The following is a 6,000-nucleotide window of genomic DNA, read 5'->3' on the forward strand; positions in this document are numbered from 1 at the left end:
ACTGCAAGAGCCGTGCAGCATTATGTCACCTCAAGAAGTCTGAATCTTTGTTTATGTATGAGAGGAGTGAAAATAGGTTAGGGACATCTGAGTAACACCATTTTTTCGTTCAATAAGTCCATTATTCCACAGAGGTTTGCAAAAGCGGCGATTATTGATTTTTTTTTTTTGTCAGCGTTGGTTCAAATGTTGCTAAAACATGGTAGCAATATTATCTAAAATCCCAATTTGAACGATGAGGCGTTTGGTCGATCAGAACAAGCCAGCATTACTTTTTGATTTCTTGGGACTATACTCACAATAATAAATTGATTATTCAATGAATGCTGCTCTGGCGATGTCAACCAAAAAGAGCATTATCGTTTTAAAGCAATTGGTTCATCTTGTGTGTAGGGTGGTGCACATAAAATGACATCTTGAATGCGGATTCTTGGTTTCGTTGATTAAAAATACACCAAATCATTTATTAAAGTTGTTTTAACCTAAATCTTTAAAAAAAACAGATTGGTTTACAATAGTGTGTAACTGGTGGACAAGAAAATACTAAAGTCAACCTTTAATGTTTTTCGGTACTTTTTCTTTCTGAACTTACTCGTCAAATAATGCTGATTTTGAAATGGTTAGATCTGAAGACATTTTTGGTTCTCGAAAAGACAAATATTTCTGATACATTAGCTGTTATATTTTAATTTTGTTAATTAACTTAGCAAATTAAAGAAATCTCGTGAGTTTATTCCATTTATTTCAGTAAATCAATTGCGTTATTATACTACAAGTTACAATCATTTCATTTAATATGGTCGGATTACGATTGATTGAAAAGTATTATAATCACTATTATTATTATTATTATTATTGTTGTTGTGGTCAAGCGTTTCGTTGATTTTTATGTTTTTGTGTACATTCATGATATCACCCGACACCACTCAGGTCGTCGGTTTTCTGGGGAGGGATGGCACAGCTATTTAGTACGACTCTTTGCCCATAGAGGTGTCACATGCTCAATGACCCTGAACGGGGGTTGCTGAGACACAATAGTCCTGGTGCCGATTGCCCTACCCAGCCCTGCCCCCACCCGAGTCCCTTGCTCCCTTAACGTCACCGCCAAGCCAATATAATAATAGACTAAAGTGGATTGGTGGGTTTTGGGGGGGGAAAGGTACAACAGTGGACCACGCCCGATGCTCTCTCGCAGGAGATAAAATATTGTTCAAAGTGCCCCCCCCCCCCCCCCTCCGCCTCTTGCTTTTCTTATCCCAGTGGGCCTTGTGAGCATGAGTGGAATTCACCAGGCTCTCTGCCCAGGTGGGTCCAGACTTGCCTCTGCTTGTCTCGGATGGCTCGCTATCATCTGAGGAATGTGGATGAGGGATGGCTGGCCTGCCCGTGATGGGCCACAGAGATGGACAATGTCTGCTCGGAAAAGGTACACACACACACATACACACACACAGAGGCAGCCATTTGCAGGGGGCCCACACCCATCTTTATCTCCAGTGCCAGATGACCTCCTCCTTTGTGCTGATATTGGGCAGACGGGCTCTGGCCTTGTCTTCTTCACTGGCTTTGTGTTACTCTTTGACAGGCTGCGTTTGTTTCATCTGGTTTAAAAATTGTATCAGAATGGTGGCGACGCTCAGACGCCTAGTGTAATAAATGCAATCACTTCTTTAAAAAAAAAAAAAAAATTAAAAAGATGGGTTCTATGGGATCTCTAATCAAAATTCACAACATGCTTATGAGGCACTTTAAGTCATGATTGGACTTGAAATAACTGGAATTACTGAATATATATTAATTTACGCAAAAGATACTCAACTGATAATACAGTAGAACTACTGGTCATCTGTGTGTGCACAGTTATTTAAAAATACGGGCCTTTCATAATTTGTAGCATTGAGTCAAAAAGAATATAACAACACAGTCACCAATAAAACATTTATTTATGGAGCATAGATACGGTATTCACATTTGGGAGAATGTCGAGCGGTGTTCTGACACAATGGTAATAGCGCAGGAAACTTTCAAAACGGAGGCAGATGTGCTCATTGCACAATTATTGTGCTGCCTTCATTTATGTATCCTTCTCAGACGATGAGAAATGACATGATTGGGCAGTTGGCCTTATTGTGATAAGTACCGCTACATCCATTTTAAGTCAAGTGTTTTCTTGTCCTTTCCTATGCGTGGCTATTGCCTTGAAATTTGTGTTACCTCCGCATAGGTAAATTCGCCATTCGCCTGACTCAAGTGCAGGCAACGTGGGTTCACTTCCCACTCGGTGACGCTGTGAATGTCAAAAAGTGAATGGTTGAGTAAGTCACCATCTCCCCATGACCTTGAACTGGAGAATCCACAAAGAAAATAAGGCCTGCAAACACTCTGAAAGTCATGTCCTGGTGAAGAGGAGAGGGGTCCTTGTTCCTCGCTTTGTGGGGCCACTCCATCCATTTAGTTAACCATCTTCTTCGTCTTCTACTCCTTCGGGGGAGTAGTGCAGCATGCCATCCCACCAGGCCGACATGTGTCTTGGCACTAAAGAGCAGTGCTGCAGGCGATATATATATATATATATATATTTATACTGTATATATCCATTTGTGTTACATTGCATTGATTTTTCTTTGGCTGTGTGAGTGCAAACGTACAGATGACAACACTTTCGCTTCCCCCCTCTCCCAACTCCGTCTCATTATTCCACACGCAGATGCTTCCACCGAACGCGCCAGCCTCATGTTGACGGAGACGGTACAAGGATTCGCTCCTTCCTTCATCAATAAGCCATCAGTATTGATGGCCAGCTGAGTACACTCGGAGCATCAATAGGTGATCTAATATTCGGGAGTGGGGGGAGTCCAAGGCCTGTGTGGCAGGGAGAGACATGAAAACAAGGCCAAAACAGAGCAAGGGTGAGTGAACTGCTTACGATATTCTCTACTGTACTGCAGTAATGTGATCTCATGGGGATTTCGTAAGAAATGGTGCAGAAAGTGCAACAAACAGGGCCGCTGTGCCGCACTGTACACACTACACACCCTAACGTCAAAGCAGGCAGTGATTCTCAAACTTTGTACACTGAACACTATCTTACTACTTCGGTTCTCAAAGTTTAAACGTGACCAATTAAAATACACATTAGTCTAGTAGGGCCGAATGTTCAAAGAAAATTAAAGGTCTACAGTGGACCCTGCACAATCGCAGTCCGGCGACTGCAGATTCACCTTTTTGCGGATGTTATTTTTTTGGTGGGGGGTGGTGGGGGGTTTAAAAAATTCAATTCGTTAAATGAATTTTGAGAGGAATCCGTTACAATCAGATTTTCACGATTCTTGAACCTGCCTATGCAGATTTTGGCTATTCACGGGTCGGCCCAGTTGTTCTCACCCACGAATAGCTGAGGTAGACCGTTTTCGAAGGCTGCCTTCAGATTGCAGATTTTAATGCTTAAGTCAGATTTTTGGGGTGAAACGCAATTTTTGTGTGTTTTTTGAGCAACAGATTGAACTCATTGTGCATCAACACATACAATCGATCTTTATTTACAGTATATCTCACTTATTACGGGCGTGGTGTGGAACACAACCCCACTGATGGAAGTGGGTTACTGTACTTTACTCCCCCCTCCACCCCCCTTTTTTAGCAAGGGTGGGGGAGGCTGGAGCGGATTAATGGCATTTCTATTCATTTCAATGGGAAAACATGATTTGATGTTCCAGCACCAGGTGTTGCTTTTAGCTCTGGCAGTGTAACGCACAGTACAGTCGACATCTATCTGCGCGCTCTTTCCCAGCTCTCCCGCTCAATAAATTAGTCTTTTCTCTCGTTCCTCCCCTTTCTTCATCCTGAATTGAACCTGGATTGCTGAGTCACAGAGTGCTTGACAGAGAGAAAAGCCCAGAAAGCGAGCCCGAGCGAGATGAGGCAGAAAGGGGCTCGGCAGGTGGTGGGCACCGGCGCTGCTTCAGCCCGCCGACTCTTTTCAGCTGGCACACAACTGCTCGGCTGCCACTGAGGCCCTGCTTTCCATCAGAATATTCCCCCCGTCTCTTTCCCCTCTTGAAAGCATCAACGAGGAGAACAGGCTTGGGCCGGAATAATAGGATCTTTTCTTTCCGCCTCTGCCATGTGTGAGGACGCCAACAATGGACCAGAGCGGGAGGGGAAATGATTCAAAGTGAGATTTTCACCTGCTCCCATTCACAGCATGCTAATGCCAGTTCATCTTCCAAACAGCCCTACTGTAAGCTCACACATACACACACTTGGATCCTTTTTTTTCCCCTCTCTCTCTCTCTTGTAATGGACATTTCAGATGATTGTACTGCCAGAAGACCATTTTGGTAATCACACTCATTATCATCATTAAGCCATTTTAGGAGCTAAGAATAAATAGCTGAAAGGCTTTGCGCTACGGTCCGCATTTCATGTTTGTTTTATTTTTTTGTTCCACACTCGGTGAAAGATACTATTTTCTTCTTCTTTTTTTGAGCACTAAATACAAGCCAACTTTGAGATAATTCTCGCCCACTCATCATCTGTAAACACCCTTTTCCCAGGCACATGGTGTAGTTTAGCATTACATCTCGCAATCAGCCGTACTTGATGCATGCCTAACTTTGAAGCAGAAGAATCATGCGGCAGTCAGTGAAGGGAGAAAATGACAATATTGAAAAAGTAACTTTAAAAAATGGACCTTTAAGATAGTAGGAATATCTTGATTAAGCCGAAACCACTTTGTTGGACCCATCCTGTGCGTAGAGATCTCTCTAGGTAGTGTCTTAGCTGCAAGAATCGATAGAAATCTTCCTACTATCTTATGGGTCAGACCCTGGAAGGGGTAATATATCGAAAATTTACAAAGAGTTACAGGTACTAGAAGGTGGGGATACAATATATATAAAGAATAAATGGGCTAAGGAGGCTGGCATTTCAATTCAACTGGAAGCATGGGAAAGAACAATAGCACAGCAATGGAAATGTACATCGGCTCTCTCTTGGAGGGAATTTGGGTGGAAGAATGTCGTCAGGTTTTTTAGAGTTCCGGCCCAAGGGACTTCACAAGGAAGGAATACAGCCTGTTGGAGAGCCTGCGGTAATAGCAAAGCCTCACATTTTCATGTGTTTTGGGAATGCCCGGTCATCTCCAAATACTGGGAAGAGACAAGGCTGACTATGGGTAGGATTATGGGAACAGTGGTCCCTCCGACCTTTGAAGCCCTGTACTTGGGACTGGAACCTGACTTCACCATTAACTTTGCTCAGAAATACACCTACAACATCTTACTGTTAGCGAGCAAAAAGGCAATCACAAGAAGATGGCTGACGACAGATCCCCCAACAGTCAAAGACTGGACTAAGGTGGTTGGGGAAATTTTTGAAATGGAGAAACTGACATTTACTCTTCGAGGCGAACGAGAAAAATGTGAGACATTATGGGATACCTGGATAAAATTTACGGAAACCTAAGGTAGTGCTTAAACAGATAGTTGAGTTACCCTATTGGCCCCATTCCACTCAAGTTTATTTTTGCTTATTATTATTATTTTATTTTATTTTATTTCATTACTTTTCTACTCATATGGCACAGTGTTCAGGACATTGTATAGGTGGGAGGGCAGTAATTGTAACCCGTTTTACAGTCAATGTCTATGTATGTATGTATGTACTATTTTGATGCCCGGAACTGGTGTGGTTCTATGTACTTAAACAACACGTGACCATGTTTTTCTTCTTTCTAACTGTTTGAAAAAAATTCAATAAAAAGTTCAATAACAAAAAAAAAGGACCTTTGTTTCTACGCTACAATTGTCCAAAAGTCTACACCCCCCCACAACCGAATGACAGGTTTTTGTGGTGTATAAAAAAAAGAAAAAGTTCAAAATCCAAACATTTCAAAATGTTCCACTGTAACCTATATCATGTCCACCATGTTTGAATTTTCAACAGTGGAAGTAGAAATAAACAAGACAAATAATGTAGTTGCACAAGTGTGCATGCCCT

General features: G+C 42.2%; 1 long non-coding RNA gene across 1 annotated transcript; it reads left to right on the forward strand.

Moving 5' to 3' along the window:
• The first annotated feature begins 679 nt into the window (after window positions 1-679).
• LOC127601755 (uncharacterized) lies at window positions 680-4,579 on the forward strand. Its single transcript, XR_007962632.1, has 3 exons — window positions 680-1,426; window positions 2,708-2,909; window positions 3,873-4,579. It is a non-coding gene; the product is annotated as an uncharacterized LOC127601755 (long non-coding RNA).
• Window positions 4,580-6,000: the final 1,421 nt, after the last annotated feature.

Source organism: Hippocampus zosterae, chromosome 6 (assembly GCF_025434085.1).
Source record: "Hippocampus zosterae strain Florida chromosome 6, ASM2543408v3, whole genome shotgun sequence".
Taxonomy (NCBI): Eukaryota; Metazoa; Chordata; class Actinopteri; order Syngnathiformes; family Syngnathidae; genus Hippocampus; species Hippocampus zosterae.